This window comes from Bos javanicus, chromosome 13 (genome assembly GCF_032452875.1).
Source record: "Bos javanicus breed banteng chromosome 13, ARS-OSU_banteng_1.0, whole genome shotgun sequence".
NCBI lineage: Eukaryota > Metazoa > Chordata > Mammalia > Artiodactyla > Bovidae > Bos > Bos javanicus.
This window is the reverse complement of record NC_083880.1, coordinates 15,968,531-15,996,456: the sequence shown is the minus strand read 5'-3', so window position 1 is coordinate 15,996,456 and position 27,926 is coordinate 15,968,531. Positions and strand designations below refer to the sequence as shown.

The following is a 27,926-nucleotide window of genomic DNA, read 5'->3' as shown; positions in this document are numbered from 1 at the left end:
TGCAACCCCATGAACTACATCACGCCAGGCTTCCCTGTCCATCACCAACTCCTGGAGCCTACTCAAACTCATGTCCATCACATTGGTGATGCCATCCAACCATCTCTCATCGTCTGTCATCCCCTTCTCCTCCCACCTTCAATCTTTCCCAGCATCAGGGTCTTTTCCAATGAGTCAGTTCTTCATATCAGGTGGCCAGAGTATTGGAGTTTCAGCTTCAGCAACAGTTCTTCCAATGAACATTCATGGCTGATTTCCTTTAGGATTGATAGGTTGGATCTCCTTGCAGTCCAAAGGACTCTCAAGAGTCTTCTCCAATACCGAAGTTCAAAAGCATCAGTTCTTCGGTGCTCAGCTTTCTTTATAGTAAACTCTCACATCCATACATGACTACTGGAAAACCATAGGTTTGACTAGATGAACCTTTGTTGGCAAAGTAATGTCTCTGCTTTTTAATATGTGGTCTAGGTTGGTCATAGCTTTTCTTCCAAAGAGTAAGCTTCTTTTAATTTCATGGCTACAGTTACCATCTGCAGTGATTTTGGAGCCCCCTAAAATAAAGTCTGTCACTGTTTCCATTGCTTCCCTGTCTATTTTCCATGAAGTAATGAATGCTGTGACCTTAGTTTTCTGATTGTTGAGTTTTAAGCCAGCTTTTTCACTTTCATCTAGAGGCTCTTTAGTTCTTCTTGGCTTTCTGCCATAAGGGTGATGTCCTCTGGGTATCTGAGATTATTGATATTTCTCCTGGCAATCTTGATTCCAGCTTGTGCTTCATCCAGTCCAGCATTTCTCATGATGTATTCTCCATATAAGTTAAATAAGCAGGGTGACAATATACAGCCTTGATGTACTCCTTTCCCAATTTGGAACCAGTCTGTGGTTCCATGTCCAGTTCTAACTGTTGCTTCTTAACCTGCATACAGATTTCTTAGAAAGCAGGTCAGGTGGTCTAGTATTCCCATCTCTTGAAGAATTTTCTACAGTTTGTTGTGATCCACACAGTCAAAAGCTTTGGCATAGTCAATAAAGCAAAAGTAGATGTTTTTCTGGAACTCTTTTTTGCTTTCTCGATGATCCAGTGGATGTTGGCACTTTGATCTAAGGTTCCTCTGCCTTTTCTAAATCCAACTTGAACATCTGGAAGTTCTCAGTACATGTACTGTTGAAGCCTGGCTTGGAGAATTTTGAGCATTACTTTGCTAGCATGTGAAATGAGTGTAATTGTGCGGTAGTTTGAACAATCTTTGGCATTGCCTTTCTGTGGGATTGGAATGAAAACTGACCTTTTCCAGTCCTGTGGCCACTGCTGAGTTTTCCAGATTTATTGGCATATTGAGTGCAGTACTTTCACAGCATCATCCTTTAGGATTTGAAATAGCTCAACTGGAATTCCATCACCTCCACTAGCTTTTTTTTTCTATTGAAGGATAATTGCTTTACAGAATTTTGTTGTTTTCTGTCAAACCATGACATGAATCAGCCATCAGTTCAGTTCAGTTCAGTCACTCAGTTGTGTCCAACTCTTTGAGACCCCATGGACTGCAGCACACCAGGCCTCCCCGTCCATCACCAACTCCCGGAGTTTACCCAAACTCATGTCCATTGAGTCGATGATGCCATCCAACCATCTCATCTTCGGTCATCCCCTTCTCCTCCCGCCTTCAATCTTTCCCAGCATCAAGATCTTTTCCAATGAGTCAGTTCTTCACATCAGGTGGCCAAAGTATTGGAGTTTCTGCTTCAACATCAGTCCTTCCAATGAACACTCAGGGCTGATCTCCTTTAGGATGGACTGGTTGGATCTCCCTGCAGTCCAAGGAACTCTCAAAAGTCTTCTACAACACCACAGTTCAAAAGCATCAGTTCTTCAGCACTCAGCTTTCTTTATAGTCCAACTCTCCTATCTATACATGACCACTGGAAAAACCATAGCCTTGACTAGACAGACCTTTGTTGGCAAAGCAATGTCTCTGCTCTTTAATATGCTGTCTAGGGTGCTCATAACTTTCCTTCCAAGGAGTAAGCATCTTTTAATTTCATGGCTGCAGTCACCATCTGCAGTGATTTTGGAGCCCACAAAAATAAAATCTCTCACTGTTTCCACTGTTTCCCCACCTATTTGCCATGAAGTGATGGGACCAGATGCCATGATCTTAGTTTTCTGAATGTTGAGCTTTAAACCAACTTTTTCACTCTCCTCTTTCACTTTCATCAAGAGGCTTTTTAGTTCCTCTTCACTTTCTGCCATAAGGGTGGTGTCATCTGCATGTCTGAGATTATCAATATTTCTCCTGGCAATCTTGATTCCAGTCTGTGCTTCATCCAGCCCAGCGTTTCTCATGATGCACTCTGCATATAAGTTAAATAAGCAGGGTGACAATATACAGCCTTGATGTACTCCTTTTCCTATTTGGAACCAGTCTGTTGTTCCATGTCCAGTTCTAACTGTTGCTTCCTGACCTGCATACAGATTTCTCAGGAGGCAGATCAGGTGGTCTGGTATTCCCATCTCTTTCAGAATTTTTTACAGTTCGTTGTGATACACACAGTCAAAGTCTTTGGCATAGTCAATAAAGCAGAAATAGATTTTTTCTGGAATTCTGTTGCTTTTTCGATGATCCAGAGGATGTTGGCAATTTGATCTCTGGTTCCCCCGTCTTTTCTTAATCAAGCTTGAACATCAAACCTCAACACGAATTAGCCATAGGTATACATATATCCCCTCCCTTTTGAACCTCCCTCCCATCTCCTTCCCCATCCCACCCCTCTAGGTTGATACAGAGCCCCTGTTTGAGTTTCCTGAGCCATACAGTAAATTCCCATTGGCTATCTATTTTACATATGGTAATGTAAGTTTCCATGTTACTCTTTCCATACATCTCACCCTCTCCTCCCCTCTCTCCATGTCCGTAAGTCTATTCTCTACGTCTCTTTCTCCACTGGTGCCCTGTAAATAAATTCTTCAGAACCATTTTTCTATGTTCTGTATATGTGCATCAGAATACAATATTTATCTTTCTCTTTCTGTCCACTGGCTTTGTTCGTGGTGCTGCTTCCTAAGGCCCACTTGGCTTTGCATTCCAGAATGTCTGGCTCTAGGCGAATGATCACACCATCATGGTTATCTGGGTCATGAAGATCTTTTTTTGCGTAGTTTTCTGTGTATTCTTGCCACCTCTTCTTAATAGCGTCTTACCTCACAGGATTGAGAGAATTTAAGGCAATGTAATACTGAGCGACTGAACTGAACTGAACTGAACATACTCAGTGATATAGAACTTTGACTTAGGTGCAAAGAAATAAAAACACACTTCCTTTCATCCTCCTTTTCTGTTTAATAATAAACCAACTTTCTAAAGTCCAGCTCAAATCATGAGTCAAAGAAATCAGAAAAAGCTGTGTTGTAAGGCAGTGCTATAATCCAAGTCATTGTAAGTTATTGTCTGTTATATTCCAGGTATTGTGATACATGCTATTTGCTTTCGTATTTGTACTAGCTTCAAACTACTTTGGACTCTTAGAAGGAACAGTTCTACAGAATGGAACATATGGCTCTTATTTCTTAAGAGTCTTTTGTTGGTGTGCCTTCAGCTGCTAAAAAGAGCAAAAGAAAGAAAGAGAATATGTGAAACCAGGAGTTCTTTGAGACAGAAATACCTCCATCTTCCTTCTCTTGACTCAAAGTATCATAAATCACATTGTAAAAGCCAATATTTTCTAGTTACAATTTTAGTAGTGAAAAAATACTTGTCTGAAGATCTCGACCTGAATCTGACGTTTACCGTGGTCATTTGTCCACAGAAAAGGTTCAGTGCATATGTTTGTGGGATTTGGTCAGGGCTTTGGCCTTGACCTGAATGTAAACCATGGAGGGAGGCACCTCCCTTACCCCTTCTGGAAAAGGAGTGTGATGTTATCATGCACATGCCTTGGGAAAGATTATATGAAAGTCATTACAGTTTTGTCACCTTTTTAGCTTCTTGGAAGAAAAGCGATGATCAAGATTCTGCTTTTTTGCAAGCAAAGATTGTTTGCATAGCTTCGGAGAGGTCCATTGTTTGCACCATTGGGTTTATTTACTTTCGGTTTTGTTGTCCTGGAACAAGAGGAGATATCCTGCTGCGGAGAGGCCCCAGCAACATGCCGCTGATGCTTTTAATAAGAAAATTATTTTTATAAACTGAATTTTAGTGACAAAAGAATGTGGGATGCTGAGCCCTGCCGTGTGGTCTGTTTACTCTTAAAAAGCCGCTGCTGCTGCTAAGTCGCTTCAGTCGTGTCCGACTCTGTGCGACCCCATAGACGTCAGCCCACCAGGCTCCCCGTCCCTGGGATCCTCCAAGCAAGAACACTGGAGTGGGTTGCCATTTCCTTCTCCAATGCACGGAAGTGAAAAGTGAAAAGCTAAGGATACATTACTCTCAAGCTGGGGAACCTGAGAGGTGTAAAGACCTTAAAATCTTTCTCATCATCCACGCTGCTGTGGCACTTTTGCCAGCTTCAAAGGATAATGCAAATGTGAACCATTATGAATATTGGTCTTATTCTATTGAGTGTCAGTGTGGGCTCTTTTGAGAGTACTTGCTGGCATACTGGCAACTTCATCTCGACACAACCCTGATTTTTTTTTAAAGCCATGGTTTTAAAAAGTAAGCTGAGGGAAATTCCCAGTGGTGGGGACTCTGCTGTCACTGCCAAGGACCTGGGTTCAATCCCTGGTCAGGGAACTAAGGGCCCGCAGGCTGTGCAGCACAGCCAGAAACCCACACCACAGTGAAAAGTGAATGACCTCGACAGACATCTTAGCAAGAGGGAGAGTTGAGAGAAGGGAGCCTTGCTCTGCACAAAAAACACAAAAAGTCTGCTTTCGTTTTCCCTAGAGAGGGCAATGAGAGGTAAACTTTCCATGGTCCATGTTTTTATGGTGGCTTTTTTAACATTCGCCTGGCACTCAATGTCATGGCCTCAGGCCACGAATTTTAATGGTAAAAAGGTACTATGCAGTCTTGGATTCGAATGAGGCGGGGGAGGGGACTGGTGAACTTTATTGATCATCACCGGAAAAGTACACATATTCATTTGCAGATGCCATTATGAAAAACGGTAGAGCCTGAGACCACCAGCTTGTGGGGACCGCCAAGGAGTAAACAGAGAGCACCAACACTGCAATGGCTGCACACCTCTCCTGTCTTCCCTCTTGCAAAAGTGTGAGTATATTGCAGTTGGGGGTCGGCAGTATGACAGTTAACGTCGTGTGTCTTCTTGGTTGGGCCACAGTGCCCAGATATTCGACGAAACATTATTCTGGATGTTTTTGTGAAGGTGTTTTTTGGATCGGATGAACATATGAATTGGTGGATTTGGAGTAACGCACATTATCCTCATTATGTGAATAGGCCTCCTCTGATCAGTTGGCAGCCTTAACAGAGCAAAGGCTGCCACCACCACCCCCAACCAAGAATAGGGGAAATTCTGCAAGGGACAGCCTTAGACTGGCCCTGATACATCTCAGCATCAATGACACCGGCCCAGAGACATTGCCACAACTGGCTGATCCTTAGCCAGGTACTGACTTATACTCTTCTGGGGCCATGTAGGATAGGAACCCCTGGGTATGGTGTATGGCCCATTTGATTCCAGTTTTCTCTTTTTATATATAAGTATAGTGAGTCTTAGACATTCTTTTTTTAAAAAATGTATTTATTTGGCTGCATCAGGTGTTAAGTTGCAGCACATGGGCTCTAGTTCCCTGACCAAGCCTCAAACCTGGGCCCCCTGCATTAAGAGCTTGGCGTCTCAGCCACTGGACCACCAGGGAAGCCCCCTGATTCCAGTTTGCTGCTCTGATGTTTTTTCAGTCTTTTATCATAGCACATTATTATTAATCCCTAAAGATATACGTAGAGTACATCATGAGAAATGCTGGGCTTGATGAAGCACAAGATTCAAGATTGCCAGGAGAAATAACAATAACCTCAGATATGAAGACGACACCACCCTTATGGCAGAAAGCGAAGAAGAACTAAACAGCTTCTTGTTGAAAGTGAGAGAGTAAAAAAGTTGACTTAAAACTCAACATTCAGAAAACCAAGATCATGGCATCTGGTCCCATCACTTCATGGCAAATAGATGGGGAAACAATGGAAACAGTGACAGACTTTGTTTTGGGGGACTCCAAAATTCCTATAGATGGTGACTGCAGCCATGAAATTAAAAGACTCTTGCTCCTTGGAAGAAAAGCTAGGACCAACCTAGATAGCATATTGAAAAGCAGAGTCATTACTCTGCCAACAAAGGTCCATCTAGTCAAAGCTATGGTTTTTCCAGTAGTCATGTATGGATGTGAGAGCTGGACAGTAAAGAAGGCTGAGCACAGAAGAATTGATGCTTTTTGAACTGTGGTGTTGGAGAAGACTCTTGAGAGTCCCTTGGACTGCAAGGAGATCCAGGCTGTCAATCCTAAAGGAAATCAGCCCTGAATGTTCATTGGAAGGACTGATGCTGAAGCTGAAACTCCAATACTTTGGCCACCTAACGTGAAGAACTGACTCATTGGAAAAGACCCTGATGTTGGGAAAGATTGAAGGCGGGAAGGGAAGGGGATGACAGAGGATGAGATCGTTGGGTGGCATCACCGATATGATGGACGTGAGTTTGAGCAGGCTCTGGGAGTTGGTGATGGACAGGGAGGCTTGGCGTGCTGCAGTCCATGGGGTTGCAAAGAGTCGGACACAACTGAGCCATTGAACTGAACTGAACTGAAAGATAGATGGATTTTTAAAAAACCCATCATTATAGTTGTAAACTGCTGGTGACAGTGGTGACAACTGAAGTTGAGTCTCCATTTCTGGTACTTTCTTATTTTATCTAGTAGGCTTCAGTTTTGTTTTAGAGAACATACAGCAGTCTCACAGCCACTAGGTGTGCAGCATGATTCAGGCTGCCTTTAATAAATAAATGAATGCATATGGTCTGAAACAAGATTTGAGCAGCAGCACTGACAAATGCTTCCATGGGACTCACAATGTGCCAAGTATCGTTCTAAGCACTTAACAGGTATTAACTCACTTCATCTTCTTAACAATCCTAGGAAAACTTTAGCCTATTTTACAGATAAGGAAAACAAGGGATAGAAAGAATAAATAACTCACCCAAGATGGTCCCATAGGCTCTGGGGAGATGTCGCTTCTGTTCGTAAGCCAGTACTCTTCACCTAAGCCTCATAAAGTGTTTTATTGCAGACAAATAGAAATAAACTGGTGCTTCAATAAGGCACTTAAGGTTGTGGTTTGTTGTTATGCCTAAAATAAATATCTTCACACCACGATGGAGCTGGGAGCCCTGAATCTCTGTCACTTGCTCTAGCTAGACCACGCTCCCTCACATATAAGAGTAAGAGATGCCTCTTTTACAGGCAACAGATCACAGTCCGAGAAACTGAAAGGAAAGGTGATGAATGTGCGCCATTTAAAGAGGTGGTCACTGAGTTTTCAAAGAACATTGAAAGGAATCAAACGGAAAGTGATTGGAGAGCGAGGGCCTCGTATCAGTGCTAGGCTCTGTGGTCTTAAACTCAGGGGAGCTGAATTTAGTCTTTCGCAAACTTGTGATTTTTCTTAAAACTTGATCACATCCAGTATTTGATGGAAAATGAAAAAAGACACTGTAAATAATCAACAGTAAAACCTAAGCTGGACCTTTTATTTCAGGATTCTGAGAGTGATCAAGTTACTGAGCGTCCTAAACTCAGTAGACAACTCAAGCAACCTGATGATGAGAACAGGAATCCTTGGGTTATCTAATAAAAAACAAAGATGAAAGAAGAGGCATGAATCACCATCTTTACTCAAAACACGTCCCTGGACCAGCATCCCTGGCATTACTTTGTAGCTGTAGATGTTCAAGATCCCAACCCAGAAACGTCCTGAATTCAAATCTGCATTTTCTCAAGACTCCAAGGTGGTTCAAATGCACCAATAAAGCCTGAGGTACACTGATTTAGTTTAATTCCATTTTTTGACAGATGAAAACAGTGAATGCAACGAAGGAGCCAAGCTCACATGGCTCATGTTTAACATAAACAAGATTAAAATGCAGATGGAAAAATATAAAGGCACTTATGGGGACTTCCCTGGTGGTCCAGTGGCTTAGACTCCTTGCTCCCAGTGCAGGGGACCCGGGTTCGATCCCACACGCTGCAACTAAGGTCAAAGATCTGGCACAGCTAAATAAATAAATAAATGCTTAAAAAAATAAATAAAGGGACTTGGAAAAAAATGTTTTACTCATTGAGTTCTAAACTGACCACTCTGTATACTATTTTTTCTCTGGTTATAAATGGGAATTAGAGGTGATGTTGAAATAGGAAGTAACCTCAACTCTTCCATAACCAGTTGAACTCAATAATCAACATATTGCTGGCTATCCTCATCTGTACAAATGGAATAAAATGCCTTGGGTTAAATATATTTCCTTAGTGAGGGCAGTTTTCCTAACATCAATTTTTTCTTTCCCTCAGTCTTCAGGTGCAACTATAAAAAATAAAATAAAAAATTTTAGACTGTCTTTTCCATGATATGATAATTACTGTCATATTTTAAATGTAACCACCTTCTAAAAATATAAATGTGAAATGCAATGTCTTAGCTGTACTCTATGATTATCCATCATTTCCATTACCCAATTGATTTCCCAAGCAGTATCAAATCAGCTAGGTATTTATTAGAATTTCGTTCTCTTTTTTCCTTTTGGAAGAAAGAACCATTTGTGTTTTCATCCACGGGAGAGACAAAGCAATTATAGGTTATTTAAACATGGTTGGTCCCAATTCTAACTTCTTGGGAGGGGTTCATTATTAATTAGAATTTAGAAGCAGACTGAAAACTGAAGTAGCTCCCTGCACGCTTAGACATAAGTAATTAGGTACAACAGTTCATCTGAAAAACGTGGCACTTGTTAGTTTTTCACAAAGCTTAACAGAAGATCAATGGTCGACATCTGTCTTTGTTCAGGCTGTTAAAACAAAAATACCACAAATTGGGCAGCTTAAGCATGCATTTCTGGACAATGATTTCTGGAGCCTCCAAGTCCAAGATGAGGGTCTGATGAGGGCCAAAGTTGTGTCTTGTCAATGACAGCCACTGTCTCTGAGTCCTCACTCCGCCCAGAGTGAGCTCAAGCTAAACCCAGTGAAACTCCACCCTCACGACCTACACACTTCCCAAAGGCCCCACCCCCTTTGGGGAGAGTTTCAACCTGTGGACTTGGGGGAGACACAAACAGTCCATTTGTAATAACACCCAGCTCTAGTCGCCTGAATTCACATCCAGACTGTGTAAGAGAGTTTGGTTGGGTTATTATATCGCATATTATGTTGTTACCCATCTCTTTTCTCACCACATTTCATTCCGTAGGAAAGATTCCTGTGGAATATTTTTGGCTCTTACTGTGATCCCTGGAGAAGGAAGATCCCCTGGAGAAGGAAATGGCAACCCACTCCAGTATTCTTGTCTGGAGAATCCCGTGGACAGAGGAGCCTGGCAGACTACAGTCCACGGGGTCCCAAAGACTTGGACATATCTTAGCAATTAAACAGTAGCAGCAGCAGTGAACCCAGCAACGTAGTGAGTGCTCTGTGTACGTGGTCATGCTGACTGTTCAATCCACGTTTATCTCTTAAATAACCGTGAGTTTTAAGTTTCTTTAAAAAAAAAAAAAACAGCAAAGAACTGTTAGTTATTTTTATTTATTTTATTCATTATTATCATTTTTTATTTTGGCTCTGCTGAGGCTTTGTTGTGGCACATGGGCTTAGTAGACCTGAGGTGTGTGGGATCTTCTGGACCAGGGAGGGAACCCTTGTTCCCTGCACTGGAAGGCAGATTCTTAACCACTGGACCACCAGGGAAGTCAGAGTTTCAAGCTTCTGAAAATGATGATCCTTTTCTGGGATTTATTCCAAAGAAACATTTTTCCCTCCGTCAAATAACTTATTATTTGGAAATTCCTGATGGCCTCTGGATTTTAGAAAAGGATCAGCACTACTGGAAAAAAATTCAAGACCAGAGACACTTCCAGGAACCCATGGTCCCGTCAATCTGCCATCTCCTAGTGGTTTACCACGCATGTCTTTTTGCAGAGGATGGTGCATGTCATGTAGGAAATTACCATCAGAGCTGGAATCATCCTGGAGCCAAACTCTCAAGTTTTTCTTCAGAAAGACCCTTTGGGCATCTGCTATTTGTCCCTGACAAAATAAAGCATTGTATTTCCCAATACTTTGCAAATGTTGGATGCTGTCTGCACAAAATGGACTGTATATTGAAAAAAAAAGTCAAGCAGTTTTTTGAGGGAGAGTTATCGAGTACAAAGTGATGAGACAGAAGTTCTATTTAAACTGAAATTATGGAGACAACCATAGGACTTCCCTGGTGGCTCAGATGGTAAAGAATCCACCTGCAGTGCAGAAGACCCGGGTTTGATTCCTGGGTTGGAAAGATGCCCTGGAGAAGAGAATGATACTCACTCCAGTATTCTTGCCTGGAGAATTCCATGGAAATAGGACGTGGTGGGCTACAATCCATGGGGTCACAAAGAGTCAGACAGAACTGAGTGACTGAACACTTTCACCTTCACTTTACAGAGACAACCGTACATGGAATCAGTTCAGTGCAGTCGCTCAGTCGTGTCCGAATCTTTGTGACCCCATGAATCGCAGCACGCCAGGCCTCCCTGTCCATCACAAACTCCCGGAGTTCACTCAGACTCACGTCCATCGAGTCGGTGATGCCATTCAGCCATCTCATCCTCTGTCATCCCCTTCTCCTCCTGCCCCCAATCCCTCCCAGCATCAGTCTTTTCCAATGAGTCAACTCTTCACATGAGGTGGCCAAAGTATTGGAGTTTCAGATTTAGCATCATTCCTTCCAAAGAACACCCAGGGCTGATCTCCTCTAGGATGGACTGGTTGGATCTCCTTGCAGTCCAAGGGACTCTCAAGAGTCTTCTCCAACACCACAGTTCAAAAGCATCAATTCTTCAGCACTCAGCTTTCTTCACAGTCCAACTCTCACATCCATACATGACCACTGGAAAAACCATAGCCTTGGCTAGACGGACCTTTGTTGGCAAAGTAATGTCTCTGCTTTTCAATATGCTATGTAGGTTGGTCATAACTTTTCTCCCAAGGAGTAAGCGTCTTTTAATTTCATGTCTGCAGTCACCATCTGCAGTGATTTTGGAGCCCAAAGAAATCAAGTCTGACACTGTTTCCACTGTTTCCCCATCTATTTCCCATGAAGTGATGGGACCAGATGCCATGATCTTCGTTTTCTGAATGTTGAGCTTTAAGCCAACTTTTTCACTCTCCTCTTTGACTTTCATCAAGACGCTTTTTAGTTCCTCTTCACTTTCTGCCATAAGGGTGGTGTCATCTGCATATCTGAGGTTATTGATATTTCTCCCGACAATCTTGATTCCAGCTTGTGCTTCTTCCAGCCCAGCGTTTCTCATGATGTACTCTGCATATAAGTTAAATAAGCAGGGTGACAATATACAGCCTTGACATATTCCTTTTCCTGTTTGGAAGCAGTCTGTTGTTCCATGTCCAGTTCAAACTGTTGCTTCCTAACCTGCATATAGGTTTCTCAAGAGGCAGGTCAGGTGGTCTGGTATTCACATCTCTTAAAGAATTTTCCATAGTTTATTGTGATCCACGCAGTCAAGGGCTTTGGCATAGTCAATAAAGCAGAAATAGATGTTTTTCTGGAACTCTTTTGCTTTTTCCATGATCCAGTGGATGTTGGCAATTTGATCCCTGATTCCTCTGTCTTTTCTAAAACCAGCTTGAATCTGGAAGTTCACAGTTCATGAACTGCTGAAGCCTGGCTTAGAGAATTTTGAGCATTACTTTACTAGCATGTAAGATGAGTGCAATTGTGCGGTCATTTGAGCATTCTTTGGCATTGCCTTTCTTTGGGATTGGAATGAAAACTGACCTTTTCCAGTCCTGTGGCCACTGCTGAGTTTTCCAAATTTGCTGGCATATTGAGTGCAGCACTTTCACAGCATCATCTTTCAGGATTTGAAATAGCTCAACTGGAATTTCATCACCTCTACTAGCTTTGTTCGTAGTGATGCTTTCTAAGGCCCACTTGACTTCACATTCCAGGATGTCTGGCTCTAGGTGAGTGATCACACCATCATAATTATCTTGGTCATTAAGCTCTTTTTTGTACAGTTCTTCTGTGTATTCTTGCCACCTCTTCTTAATATCTTCTGCTTCTGTTAGGTCCATACCATTTCTGTCCTTTATCGAGCCCATCTTTGTGTGAAATGTTCCCTTGGTATCTCTAATTTTCTTGACGAGATCTCTAGTCTTTCCCATTCTGTTGTTTTCCTCTATTTCTTTGCATCGATCATGGAGGAAATCTTTCTTATCTCTTCCTCTCTTATCCCTTGAAACTCAAGGCAGGGAGACCAGGGACAAAAGAGTGATGGGAAGAGAAATTCAACCTACAGCCCTCCATTATCCTGCTCTTCAGGCCTATAAGCAAGGATGGAAAGGCTTTTCTGAGTCACTAATGAGCATCAATCATGGTATGTCAACACAAGGGGAAACTGAGTCATCGATAGATTGGTCGGGATTACTAGAAGCCTTACATTTAGGCTATAATTTAACCACTCTCATTTTATTCAGCCTTCTGGATGATATTTGATTTAGTGTTTGTACAATGTGAGTCTTAGCAGTCTTGCCAATGACATGGTACTTAATTCCCCGAAGGGTTCATCAGACTCCTTCTTAATATATCTTTCATCACTGTATTGTAGTCTGCCTGATGATAGATGTCTTTCTGAAGATAATTATATCCCTCTGGTATTTTTTTTATTCTTCAGTAACTTCCACAGTGTTTGAAATCTACGGTCTTTGCTCTTTTATGTCATACAGCTTCATATTTTTCCTCATGAAGGGTTCTTTCATACAAAAACCTTAAAATTCTTTACGAGATATTAATTAATTCTCTCATCAGGAAGTTACCTATTTTGCATCCTTGGGAAACTGAGGCAGAAAATGAAGTGATGTATTGAAATCATGTAAAGACTTGACTTGAATGATTATCCAGGAGATGAATTCTCACTCTTAACCTCAAAAAGGAATCATATTCTGAACCAAACATAAATAATAATGATCAAAAATATCACATCATAAAGTAGAAGAGATCTGCATAATTTCACTTCACTGACATACAAACCTGCAGAGGAACTTACTTTTAATGAAGATTTAACTGCTAAGGCTTACAGTGGAACTCATATTACCAAGATTTTATTACCATGAGCATACATACACCCGGCAGGATTTTTAGTACCCTACTACGAAGTGTTATTTGAAATCATTAAAACTAAACTGCACCTGTCAAAATAAATCAACCAATACACTTAGTGATTCAGAAACCATGACTCTTTATCTTTCCTATATATTCATTAATCCTTAATACTCTTTCCTATCATTAGCGTTTCATATCCAAGTACGCCCGTGCTATAAAAATGGTGTATTAAAGTGAAATTGGGTATTTAATGCCCAGTTCCGTCGTGGATTCATCTGGGTTGAGCTTTGTCACTCAGTCTGTGCGTACCCTGCTGCTCTAGGGTTTTTCTCCTATAAAGTGTTTTTACAGCTTTATGCTGTAAAAGTCAATCCAGCTGACAGATCTTGGCTGTTGCCTGTATGTATGTCTGTGTAACATAACATGTTTCTGATTAATAATGGAGTTTCCTGATGCTGTCAAAATAGTGAAATATGAAATGCCTTTTAGAAATGATTGGTTTTTAAAAGGGAGATTAAATAAACAAAGCCATCCTTGCTAGTAAAATAATTGATTATGTTGCTGACTGTTTCATACTATGTTTAGCCAGAACTCCCTGGGGACGGTTTATTACATTAGCATAAACTAAGGGAGACCGGGCAGGGGGGCGCCCAGGACTCCAGGAGGGAAGCAGAGGAAAAGAGACCGTGATATTTGTATTTGAAAAGGACAGAGCAAATGCTTTCCTTGTTGCGTCACCAACAGATGGGGTGAAAACGCACACACAGGGTCCAGTGTCGCCACCTCACAGGCCCCATATTTAAAAAGGGAAAATAAGCCAAACACTGTCTGACGATGGGCGCAATGAAGAAAGTGGTTTCTTGATAAAGTGTACAGTCCTGAATTCAGCAGGAACCTCGCTGGTTTCAGTTTTCATCTTGCTCCGTTACAGTCCAGTTGTGTGTTCTACTTTCTGGCTAAATCTGTGAACCTCTTTTCCATGGACTCTTTGAGTAGAGGTGTCAGAAAGAGAAATTGATCCAGTCTCCAAGGCTCCTGTGCTGAGTTAGGCATCAAATTTATTTTTAGAAAACACAGGCTAGCCACTGCATGGTATCATGATTATAGCTGTATGATCTGAGGTGACTCTATAATTTTTTTGAGCATGTGTTTTCATTTTGGGGTTAGGAAGTGTTTGTTTTTTATGCTTTAGTGGATGTTAAGAGAAAGAAGGTAGTGTTAAAAATCTACTGTATCAATGTCACGTATTAATGTGTGTGTCTGTGTGTGTGTGTGTATATATATATATGTTCCATATATATATATGGAATCTAGAAAAATGGTGCAGATGAACCTCCAGGACAAGAACAGAGACGAAGACATAGAGAATGGATGTGCAGACGTGGGAGTGGGGGATGAATTGGGAGGTTGTAATTGGCATATATACACTACCATGTTTAAAGCAGATAGCTAGTGGGAAGCTGCCCTATAGCACAGGGGGCTCAGCTCAGTGCTCTGTGGAGGGCTGGGACTGGAGTGAGCGGGACTGGGCGGTGGTGAGCAGGCTTAAGCGGGAGGAGATATATGTATACCTATATCACAGTAACCTGATTCACGTTACTGTACAGCAGAAACCAACACAACATTGTAAAGATTGTAAAGCAATTATAATCCAATTAAAATTTTTTTGCAGTCTACTATGTTCTCTTTTTCTTTGTGAAAGCTAGTTTTACAAGCATTCTTTTCTTGAATTTTCCCCCAAACCATGTGAGGGGGTTATGATCTACTCACTTACAGTGGAAGAAACCAAGACAGAGTGAGGGTTAGTAGTTCACTCCAGGCCACCCCTGATGAAAAGCAGTGGCCTTGATGACAAAGCCGAGGGTATTTCTTGTGCAGTGTTGTGTCCAACACTCCCTTTCTAGATCCCTGGTGGAGAAGGAGGCAGGAGAGGAGCTTGGATGTCCCCTGAGCCCCACAGTGGGTGGAGTCAATCAGTCTGTTGAGCTCTGCATCCCCATCAAACCACTCCCTCCAGTCTCTATTCAGACTATTATCTAATATTTACTGACAGCAACAATGCCACCACGGTGCCTCTCATTTTCAGGGGGATTAATTAAGACAACACATAAAAGCCTTCATCACACAATAGTCACCTAATAAGTAGTGAGTGCAGACATAATAGCTAATATTTATGAAGCATTTAATATACTCCAGGCAAGGCAGTAAGTATTTTATGAGCATTATTCTTTTTGTTCCTCTCAACAGCCCTAAGAACTAAGTATTATATTAATTTGTAATTATACTCATTTTACTGACAAGGAGATGAAAGTATGGAGCATTTACCTGACTTATTCAGGGTTCCATACACAGTAAGTGGCAGGTGGAGAAGGCCACTTCCTGTTAGTATAAGCCTGCTCCATTTTAATTAAATACATCAGGAGTTAACCCCCCAGGCAACCATGAGGTTTGTAAATGATTTAGAGCTTCATAGAGAAAGTTGCTATATGATTCTTATTAATAAAAGAATATTGTTGCTTAAATAAAGAAGCAAAGTGACATTAACTTGAATTATAAAAGTCAGTGGGTATAAATGTATCTATAAAACAGAAAGAGACTCACAGACATAGGGAACAAATTTACAGTTACCAAAGAGAAAAGAGGGAGAGGGAGGATTACCATATACACACTACTATATATAAAACAGATTAAAAACAAGGATTTACTGAATAGCACAGCACAATATACGAATATATTCATATATTGAATAAAATATATTCAGTATATTTTAATAGCCTATATGGAAAAGAATTGAAATATATATGTATATACACACTTATATATGTCTGATTGAATCACTTTGTTGTATACCTGAAACTAGCTCAATATCGTAAATCAGCTATACTGTAATTTAAAAGTAAGGGGAAAAAGCCAATGGGATTTTTCAGCACCTGTTTTACTGTGCTAAGTTAATTCCAATTTCAGTACATGCTATTTAAGTATAAAATAATTCTGAGTATAGTGGGATCAATCCAGGGGAAGGTTGAGATGGAGAGAAGGTACTAGTCCATGGGAAGATATAATTTGGGGCTATAATCTATTCACATTATGAGATAACCATTGACCATCATTCAAAAACAGCTATTATTTGCATGCAGCACTGAAATTCAATTTCTAGCTAAATTTTTAGTGGTGGATGACAGCTTGTTTGTAGAGAAATTATGCTTAATGATGAAAGTGATAAGGCAGGTGTTTTATGTGTATTTTTTGAAGAAGAGAATGTTCAAGCTCATTGAATGGGACCTGAGACAATTGCAGACCAAGAGGGAAACATCCTAATGAAGAAAAGAGGGAAAACTTCCTATAAAAATGTGAAGTTTAATGAGCTAAAAGTGGAATATACATGAGGAAAGGCAGCCTGAGCTAAGGAATTAGAGAAAGAGCGTTTCTCTTCTTTAAGTGTTGGAGGGTGTTAAGTAGTATTGTAAATTGCATTCCTGTAATGTCCTGGCTACTGAGGCCTAATGTCCACTTTAAGTACCATCTTGAGCTCGAGCAATTGAAAGATAATAAGAAGAAAATGAGTAATGAATCCTTTTTATTATCCTCTGTAAATGGGCTCCATTGAAACAGTCTGTGTTTAGACTGGTAATAAAAATGAGTGATGAAGGCAGACGTTTAACATGGGAATTGGTTCAAGCAAGGAACATATTTTCTATATTAAAAAAAAAACCTCACAAATAACTTAGGTTACAGAGAAATTCCTTGCTTGGAAACTTTCTGAAATGACTGTGCGGTTTTTACAAGGCCTGGCAAAGTATATGTGTGGGTTTTTTTCCTTTCTGTGGCTTGAAACATTGGCAAGGACTTCAGCAGTAGCTAAAGAGTTTATGTGTTAATTTGTCAGGTTGTAGACCTTTGTTTCTCCATTGGCAAACGCAGGAGCATCAGGAAAGATGACCTTCATAAAACACATGCCACGTGAGGTACCAAGGACCTTGCTAACACAGAGATCTGTGATTCAAATACTCAAGCTATAGCCTTATCTAGACCCTGAAATCATTAAAAAAAAAAAAAAAAAGTGGATCAGTTCTCAGCGTACTCTCCCTAAAAAAAAATAAATAAATAAATCTGATTTTTTTCTTACGCATCACAGTGTAAGAGTCTGAAACACGAAATCACTCATTTCCAGAGAATGTATGCCCTGCACACCCGGAACACAGACCTAACAGCAGCAGCCCAGCGAGTGGGGATTTGTATCCTTCTCTTAGGGATTAGAAATATGACTCAGAGAGTGTGTCTGATAATAAGTAACAGAGCCTGGAATTCAGTGCTGAGTTGGATGAACTCCGGAGGCCAGCATTCTTTCTACTGCACTGCACTGCCTCTCAGACTGGGTGCCGCCCAAGGGAGGATAACGCAGGGCAGCCACTGAAAGAGAAACCACAATGATCATAGAGAACACCTCCAGGCGTGTGTTGTGTAGCTATGCAAGCAGCAGTGCGCGTGTGCACACACACACACACACACACACACGCACACAGACCTCTCAATCTCTTCCTTGGCGCTCTTTTCTTAAGCCAGCTCCCTGGTTTGCTTTTGCCCTGGAAAGTATCCTCCTAAATTATAGAAAAAGTGTGATGAGGAAGATGGGGAATGATGTGTGAGATGGGACAAAGATGAAACTAGAACAGAGACTGGGAAAGGGAAAACGTAGGGGCCCCCTCCTCCTCGACTCCTTGCCGTGAAGTGATCCATCAGGGGTTTACCAGTGTAATTTACAAAGCTTTCAGGCCACGGAGGCAAGCCGCTCCTCTCCATTGGTCTTTGTCACAGGGAAATGGAGGTGATGGCATGGAAGAAAAATGACGCTCTTACCAGTCCTGTGTTGCTCTCGCGTTACGATTATATAAACCATCTCCTAGGATCACTTGGGCTTCTGGGAACACTTAGCAACTGCAATGAGATACAAGATTGCTCGCGGGTGATCTGTTCAAAGTGAAACTGTTAGTCGCTCAGTTGTGTCCAACTATTTGCGACTCCATTGTCTGTCCATGGAATTCTCCAGGCAAGAATACAGAATGGGTTGGCATTCCCTTCTCCAGGGGACCGAACCAGGGTCTCCTGCATTGCAGGCAGATTCTTTACTGCCTGAGCTACCCAGGAAACCCATTCTGTTCCAGGTTTGCATGGTTTCTGAGACTGAAGAAGCAAGTGATACTTAGGTAAAATGAGTAGTTTTTTTAAAATGGATTCTCACTTCTAAGCAAAAATCAAAATAAGACCAAAAAAGTCCTCACTGGCCAATGTTTTGTAATAACTATAAATGGAAAATAGCCTTTAAAACTGTATTTTTAGAAAGTTCCTTGTTTGTTGTTCAGTTACTAAGTCATATCCAACTCTTTTTGACCCCATGGACTGCAGCACACCAGGATCTCCTGTCCTTTACTATCTCCTGGAGTTTGCTCAAACTCAAGTCCATTGAGTGGGTGATGCCATCCAACCATCTAATCCTCTGTCGTCCTCTTCTCTTCCTGCCCTCAATCTTTCCCAGCATCAGGGTCTTTTCCAATGAGTCAGCCATCCTACTCAACAGAAAAAAAATCTAGACCTCTGAGCACTTGGGTGTGTTAGAACCCAAAAGATGCAGAAGTCACTCAGTTATTTCCTCCAGGCTGAATGTGACTTTCTTGTGTTCTGAAAAAGGCGCTTGGTTTAGGAATCCCTATAATGTGTTAAATGTGAATATGCCATAAACTAGACAGGAAATGTGACCACCTATAGAGACAATCAAATAGTCCACTTTACCCAAACTGTAAGCCTGCAAGGACTTGATCCAGAAAAATTATAGTGGGAACAAGGAAACAGCAGCATAAAACCCAAACACCTGACCTGGCCCCCACCTGTCAAAAAGAGAGCCCAGGGACATCTCATTGCACCTTGTCAGTGTGGTCAGTGCCACGTGTCCAGGGCCGCCCCACATTCTTGCTGCTTGAACCAGCACCTGGCCCCAGTGACTTCTGTGATTGTGCTTCTCATCCAATGCTGCTCATGGTCTCCATGCCCAGAGCTGACAGTAGCTCCATTTATCAGCTTCTCTGAAAGAAACCTAGCTTTGGTTTTATACACATGTGTTCGGCCTCCCTGTTGGACGTCCTTCCCAATGGAGCTTTCCTTGAATGACTTAATCCTCTTGCAGACCTGGGCTGCGCCTGGACCGAGGAGGTGACCACAGAAGGGCTGTAGGGAGTGAGGAGGTAACAGATGCGAGAACTGAGTGATGGGGAGTCTGAGAGTCACCACTTGTTGCAGGAAATGCAGCAAGTCAAAACAGAGTGCATCAGAGTAGAGAGGAGTTGGTGCCTTGACGTACAAGCAGAAGTCCTTGGGGCCAACTGTGCTCTGCCAATCAGCTAAACTCAGGCTGTGTAGACAGCCATGCCTGCTGGGGTTACCATCCACATGGTAGGCATGTCTCATGACTTCATAGGTCATCCTTCATTTCCCCTGCCTAACCCAAGGGAGAATTCAGTATTTCCCTGATGAGTTCACTCAGGCCATTATTTAGAACTTCCAAACTTTAGCAAGAAGCTGAAACAAAGCATAAGTTCTCTTTTTCATACCTTCAAACGAAGGTCCCCGGTGACTCTGGAGAAAAGCCCTTCAGTACCTGGGTTTTTGATGTTCCAGCAAATAACTGCTGAACTCTGCCAATTTGCTGCGAAACCACATTGATCGCCCAGCCTGCTGGTCTCTGCACTGGGTACATAGTTAAGATGAACGGTGGTTCCTTCCAGGGCTTCGTTTAGCTCTGAAGCTGGAAAGCGAGAGACTATTTATCAGCAGGTGAAACAGGGCGTCCTGGATCAGAGCCAAAGGGAGTTCAATTAGGCAGAGACAAATCTGAGAAGGGCGGGATGGGGCTGCATGCGAGCACTGGCAGCATCTCCTTAGAAACTGCCTTCAGTAACAGGCCAGTTAGCAGCAAAGTGAAGACAACAGACGCCAGACTCCTGATTCTGGGACCAGTGGCCCTTGATTTCCAAAATGCTGCTACAATTCAAGCAAGACAACAGGTTCTTGTTTCTTCTGGAACGACAGCTCAGTCCCACCCAAAAGCAAAAGTTTATGTTTTCTTTTTCCAAAGCCTTTATGACAAACAACTCTGAATTCAGGTCAGCAAAATAAGCCACTACCTGGTGAACTGAAGGAGATTTGCTAAATCTATCAGCATTTTAATGTTACCAGCAGACTCTGTGAACTTGCCTGTTTCCCACATACCGTCCAAAAAGTCATAGCTTCGTTTTTCATTCATTCACATGTTGCTTTTCTTGTGTGCAAGACTCTGCAATGGACTCAGAATATTCGTGAGTATGATGTGGTCTGTAACACAATAAACCATATAGGTCAGTTGCTAAATATACTATTTCATAGCATAGTGATAGCTTCCTTCCTTTATTTTATAAAAGTAACCATGATCCTTGAGTTTGAAAAAAATCCAAGTAATAATATGGTTTAAAATTAAAAATAAATCCTTCAGACTCTTAGACCCACTCATCAACGATTCCTTGTGTACCTTCTGGATATATTGTCCTGTACACACATATTCACAGACATTCTTATTTATATATACTAGTGAGGACATAGGAATCATATTATCCTATAACTTGATTTTTACCCTTGACAATATGCCTTGGCCATCTTTCTATATTAGCACACACAGCTCTATTAATTTCCTTCTAGTTATGAAATATTCCATTAAGATGATGTACTATATATTATGAATCAGGCCTCTGGTATGAATAGTAAAGCTATTTCCGGTTTTCCCTCTTGTAAACAACACAGCAATGGTTCCACTTTTGCATACATTCTTATGTGTATTTCAGTGTATCTGCAGAATAAATTGGGCATCCCAGGTGGTACTAGTGGTAAAGAATCTGCCTGCAATGCAGGAGACCTGGGTTAGATCTTTGGGTTGTGAAGATGCCCTGGAGAAGGAAATGGTTACCCACTTCAGTACTCTTGCCTGTAAAATTCCATGGGCAGAGGAGCCTGGTGGCCTATAGTCCATGGAGTCAGAAAGAATCAGACACAACTGAGCGACTGAGCACACGCTTAGCACAGAATAAATTCCCAGAACTGAAATTGCTGGGTCAAATGGTGGATTAATTTTCTAATTTTGTTAGATGTCACCAAAAAGCACTTGAAGATAACGAGAAGCAAACCTAAGAATGTTGTGCTAATTTCCACCCCATTCACACTGTGATTGCTGGTTTCCGCAGACCCTTGCTAGCACCTAATCTTGTCAAGGTGATAGGCAAATATAATGTCTCAGTTCAATTTGTAGTTATTAATTTTCAGTGAGTGTGAGTATCTTTTCATTGGATATTCTATTTATGATGATTTTCTGTTAAATACCTGCCTTTTTCATTTTCTTTTTGAAAATATTTACTTCTTTAAAAATCTCTTAATAGTTTTTGAAGTCATTTTTGTCTTATGTGATGCAAATATTTCTTTCTGAGTTTGTCATTTCAATCTTTGGTATATTTTACTAATACTACACTGAAGTTGAAGAGAGTTATAGAAACATGTTTATATGTAGCTTTTGATATATATGTATCTCATATGTGTGAGAGAGAAAGTAAATCATTTTCCTTATGACTTGTGAGATCCTGAGGGTTGGGTCTTGCTTGGGAAGGACTTTCTCACTCCAAAATTTAAAATACATTAGTCTAAATTTTCTTCTAGTGATTTTAGGGTTTCACTTTTAAAAATTCAAACGTTTGACCCTGACTTTCACTTCAGGTTAGAAGAACATGAAAGACCTTTGTTCTCATGGCAACACCAAAAAAGGCCCAGACATATAAAAACCATACTTTCCCAAGGGGCTGACAAAGACTGGGGACAGGGGAAAGCTTAATAACCTGAATTTCAGAGAAATGAACCCTTCACTGGCAAAGGGGAAGTTTGAACAGCATACACTCATAGGCAGGAACTTCTAGTGTAGATACGGCAGGGCTGGCCTAGAGAGGTTTTGCAGGGAGAAGAAATGAGCTGAGATTCAGACGGTCGTGGTGCCCAGAGACGGGAACCGGAATACGGAGGAGTCCCAAGTGCAAAACCAAATTGGCCCAATGACTCTCACATCCCCATCCTCACCCTCACACTTTGACAAAAATAATCATCGAAGAAAGGGCTAAAATGCAGAGCAAAATCACAAAGACCCCTGCATTCACCCCGGGCTTGGATTCCAGGGATTCTGAATTGAATCCAAAGTAAACGAAAACTACTTTAAAGGGAAGCCCATCAGCTCAAATACAAGATTTCAAAGATTTCAAAAAGATTTGAAGATTTCAGAAAGACAGAAGCTGTGTGGGAGCTAAGGACTGGTCTAAGTATAGGTCATCTCAACCTAATTAAAACTTCAGCACAGACCCACGCCAATTAGACTCCAGAAGGAAAATAAATACTCAATGTTTTGCCCTGTCAACAGAAGAAAAGAGCCTGCATGATCTGAGAAATAAAATCAAAATATTATGATACTTCAGTTTTCATTGTCTTCGAATGTACGTATCTTAGATGCAGTAAAAAATTATGAGGCATGCAAATAAGTAGGAGACACTGACCAGTAACTGAGAGAAAACATGGTTAATAGATGTAGACCTACATCTTACAGTAGACTTCCCTGGTGGCTCAGAGGTTAAAGCGTCTGCCCGCAATGCGGGAGACCTGGGTTCGATCCCTGGGTTGGGAAGATCCCCTGGAGAAAGAAATGGCAACCCACTCCAGTACTCTTGCCTGGAGATTCCCATGGACAGAGAAGTGTGGTAGGCTACAGTCCACAGGGTCACAAAGAGTCGGACACAACTGAGCGACTTCACTTCACTTACATCTTACACTAGGTCTGTTAAGACCTACATCTTTAATGCAGACCTACAGTTAACCCAGTTATTGGAATTAGCATCAAAAATTTTAAAATATTATTTTAAGCATTTTTAAGAATTTATAGAGAGACTTCCCTGGCAGTCCAGCTGTTAAGACGTTGCCTTCCAGTGCAGGGGGGTGCAGACTTAGTTCCTGGTCAGTGAGCTAAGATCTCCCAAAAGACCAAAACATAAAACAGAAGCAATATTGCAGCAAATTCAATAAAGACTTTTAAAGTGTTCTAAATCAAAACAATTTAAAAAAAGAGAATTGACAGAAAAAGATGAATATAATGGTTAAGAGAAAGGATTATTTCATGAGAGCAAAGGGAGTTCTGAAAGCCGACCAAAATGGAAATTCAAAGACTCTAAAATGCATGCCTGAAATTAGATACTCACTAGATGACATTAACAGCAGTTTGAATCTTCAAGAGAAAACATTAGTGAACTTGAACACTAGATAGAAATTATCCAGTTAAGTCAGAAATTGAAGAGATTTTTTTTAATGCAGTGTTGATAATAAGAATGATAACTAACTTCTCATTAGAAACAATGCAAGTCAGAATGCAATGAAATGATAAAATTAAAGTAGAAAAACAAACCAAAACAACAACAACAACAACAACAACACTATCAAAGTCTGGAATTCTATAGAGTGAAACTATCTTTTAAAGACAAAAGATTGGCAAACAAGATTCGGAAGATACGAAGTCCCAATAGCAATCCTAAGTCGGGGGTGACAGCTGTTCAGTTCTGAGGACACAAAAGCTCTCTGGTCCCCAGAGTTCTTGCCCACTGTTGCTATTACTGGGTCCTAATGGATAAAAAGCCTTTGTTCTCTCTGCATAGTGGCTATCCAGTCATGGATCCTCTGTTTCATTCCTATTTAACAAGAAGTCTGTCCTCTGAAGTAAGAGACAGTTTCTACTCCTTGCAAACTGAAAGAGGAAAATTAATATAATTCCTTGAGACAAAATGGTTTCTCATCTATATTTTCAATACATTTCACAAACATTTTATATGAATTCACAGGGAAGAAGCCAGCCAGACAGAGGAAAATGCACAAGACTGCCTCCTGGGGTCCCAGACTCTCTCTAGTCCAGTGTTTCCTTGTCACACACAAGGACTAAATATCTTTCAATTAAAATTATGCAAATTTTCACAAAACTCTCTTCAGAGAGAATGCAAAGAGAATGAAATACCACCCATTGGTTTAAAAAAAAAATCAAAGAGAACAGATTGTTGGCTTTGATGAATCTGTCCAAATTTTTAATGAAGATTGTAAACAAGTATCTGGGGAAAAGTCCGCACAGAACTATCAGGAGAGGAACAGTAAAGAATATTCTCACTGATTTGTGCATTCTAAGTCAAAATGAGTTTATGGGAGTCTTTTCTAAATTACCGTAATTATAATAAATGGTCCCCCGGTAGTTACCACTTAGCAGTGTGTTTTATCTGCAGTTTCTATGCAACAAATAGCAGTTTAGCTACTTCTGGGAATACTTCCTCCAGGAAACATTAGCCATTAGTTCCTCCACTCCAGTGGGACGTCACCAGTTATTTTTAGGGCAGTGTTGTTTTTTAAATTGTTTGGATTCCATGTATCCTCTGCCAAGAGCTGATCCAAAAATGGACATCCTTCCTTTGACTCTTAAACCTCCATTTTACATATACTTGAAAGGTCTCCTTAAGGAAGGCAAGAGGATTAACGACATTTGACATTCACAAACTCCCATCAGCAATTTCTAGAGTTAATCAAAGATTATTGTTCAGAATTCTAAAAACCCTGGCTGCTCCCTGGGGGCTTGTTAAAGCACAGCTCCCTGAGGGGGGTTTGGTTATCAGTATGTGGTCCCTCTAGGTGCGTCCTTGTACCAGGAAGGTTTTTTTACGACAAATATAGTAATCTGGGGATTTCCCTGGTGGTACAGTGGATAGGAATCTGGCTGCCAATGCAGGGATTAGGGTTTGATCTGGGAAGATCCCGCACGCTGCAGAGCAACTAAGCCTGTGCTACTACCGAGCCTGAGCTCTGGAGCCCGGGAGCCGCAGCTGTGGAAACCCGTGCGCTCTAGAACCCTGCTCCACAGCAAAAGAAGACACCGCAGTGAGAAACCCGCACACTGCAACCAGGAGGAGCTTCGCTCGCTGCAACCAGAGAAAGCCTGGGAAGACCTGCCACAACCAAAAACAAAACCAAAAAACCTTATATCTGAATTACTTAAAATGCATATACATAGTAATCTGACTCAAACTGTTTAAATGATAAGGACGTGTGTTTTCCCACCTAACCAGAAGTCAGCGTGGTGGCAGCATCCTTTCTTTGGATCTGTCTTGGTTCTTCTTCCTCTTCTCTGGAGCAGGCTGTCGCCTCTCAAGGTTGCAATGCTAGCTGGTTCCTGTTAAAATGTCAAATTCTTGTAGCTGAGTTTCCTGGAATTACAGTCCTTCCCCCGACTGCTTGGACTGTGTAAACCTTGCTGAAAAAAAAGACTTCCCTGTCCCTTGGCACCGCAAACTGTTTTGTTAGCTAGAAAATGCCGCCTTTTCATCGGTATGTGGTTTACTGGTCTCTGGTGTGTAATAAATAGCCCGAGCGCCCTCCCCCTTAGCACTGAGAAAGGCACATGGCTTTGCCAGACTGACTACAGGGCTGCACTGCCCTTGGGTTTCTCAATAGCTCCTATGTTGTTTCTACCAGCAGAGCCCACGGGCTGGGGACGGAACCCCCAGCTGCCATCAGCATACCCTCCCCTCTGACGACACACACCTGCCTGGATGGCCAGGGCCCCACGGGATGAACGCGCCTCTTCTCTGAGGGGAGTTGTTGTTGTTGTTTAGCCGCTAAGTCATGGCCAACTCTTTTGTGACCCCATGGACTGTAGCCCACCAGGCTCACACGTCTGTAGGATTCCCCAGGCAAGAATAACAGAGTGGATTGCCATTTCTTTTTCCAGGGGATCTTCCTGACCCAGGGATCAAACCCCAATCTCCTGCTTGGCAGGTGGATTCTTTACCCCTGAGCCACTAGGAAGCTCCTCTCTGAGGGAAGAGGAAGACAATAAAGAGATGGCATAGACCGAAAGTGTCATGAGAAAGTGTCTTGAGAAAATGTCTTGAGAAACCTATATGCAGGTCAGGAAGCAACAGGTAGAACTGGACATGGAACAACAGACTGGTTCCAAATAGGAAAAAGAATATATCAAGGCTGTATATTGTCACCCTGCTTATTTAACTTATATGCAGAGTACAGCATGAGAAACGCTGGAAGCACAAGCTGGAATCAAGATTGCCAGGAGAAATATCAATAACCTCGGATATGCAGATGATACCACCCTTATGGCAGAAAGTGAAGAGGAACTAAAAAGCCTCTTGATGAAAGTGAAAGAGGAGAGTGAAAAAGTTGGCTTAAAGCTCAACATTCAGAAAACGAAGATCATGGCATCTGGTCCCATCACTTTATGGGAAATAGATGGGGAAACAGTGGAAACAGTGTCAGACTTTATTTTTCTGGGCTCCAAAATCACTGCAGATGGTGACTGCAGCCATCAAATTAAAAGACGCTTACTCCTTGGAAGGAAAGTTATGACCAACCTACATAGCATATTCAAAAGCAGAGTCATTGCTTTGCCAACAAAGGTCCATCTAGTCAAGGCTATGGTTTTTCTAGTGGTCATGTATGGATGTGAGAGTTGGACTGTGAAGAAAGCTAAAAAAAAAAAAAAAAGCCGAGTGCCGAAGAATTGATGCTTTTGAACTGTGGTGTTGGAGAAGACTCTTGAGAGTCCCTTGGACTGCAAGGAGATCCAACCAGTCCATTCTGAAGGAGATCAGCCCTGGGATTTCTTTGGAGGGAATGATGCTGAAGCTGAAACTCCAGTACTTTGGCCACCTCATGCGAAGAGCTGACTCATTAGAAAAGACTCTGATGCTGGGAGGGATTGGGGGCAGGAGAAGAAGGGGACGACAGAGGATGAGATGGCTGGATGGCATCACTGACTCAATGGATGTGAGTCTGAGTGAACTCCGGGAGTTTGTGATGGACAGGGAGGCCTGGCCTGCTGCGATTCATGGGGTCACAAAGAGTCGGACACGACTGAGCGACTGATCTGATCTGATATATATATATAATGTGTGTATGTTTATGTGTGTGTGTCAATGTAAAACTGTAGATTCTTTAAATATATACATATAAACAGCTACTTAGCTTAAGCAATCATAGAATATTACAAATATAAGTGATGTTATTCTTTTTCCGATCAAGAGGCTGCTCATATGTCCAAAATCACATGCCTTGTCCAAAGCAGGTCCACAATGAGCTCCTGTTGTGTCTTCTGGTCTAAGGCACTGGCCACACTAGACCCATAGTTTCTCTTCTGTGCCTCTCAGTTCTAACTATGAAATTGAATTGTTTGCATCTAAATAACATATATAAAGTTCCCAGGCTCATTTTCAGAAAGCGTAGAGCATCCAGTAAGTACCAGATACTCAGAGAACTCTCACGGGTTCAGCAAGGAACCGAGACTCGCATCCTAGCCTTGCTGGCTGCTCACTGGCTGCGGGAAGCAGGTGCTTCCGAGCCTCCTGTGCGGTTTGGAGGGGGCCGAGCAGCTGAGTTTGGGAAAATGGATCACACACAAAGGCGGCTCCCTCCCTGCCAGGTGGGGCCTCCAGACAGCCTTGCCGTTCACGACCTTGC

At 41.7% G+C, this 27,926-nt stretch overlaps 1 protein-coding gene across 1 annotated transcript in view; it reads right to left on the bottom strand.

Moving 5' to 3' along the window:
- SFMBT2 (Scm like with four mbt domains 2) overlaps positions 1 to 25,810 on the bottom strand; it is a 211,521-nt gene extending 185,711 nt beyond the window's left edge. Inside the window, exons 1-2 of the mRNA XM_061435755.1 lie at positions 25,515 to 25,810; positions 19,928 to 20,687 (exon numbers count right to left, since the gene is read on the bottom strand). The gene's annotated coding sequence lies outside the window, so the exon portion shown is untranslated. The remainder of the gene's footprint in view (positions 1 to 19,927; positions 20,688 to 25,514) is intronic.
- Positions 25,811 to 27,926: the final 2,116 nt, after the last annotated feature.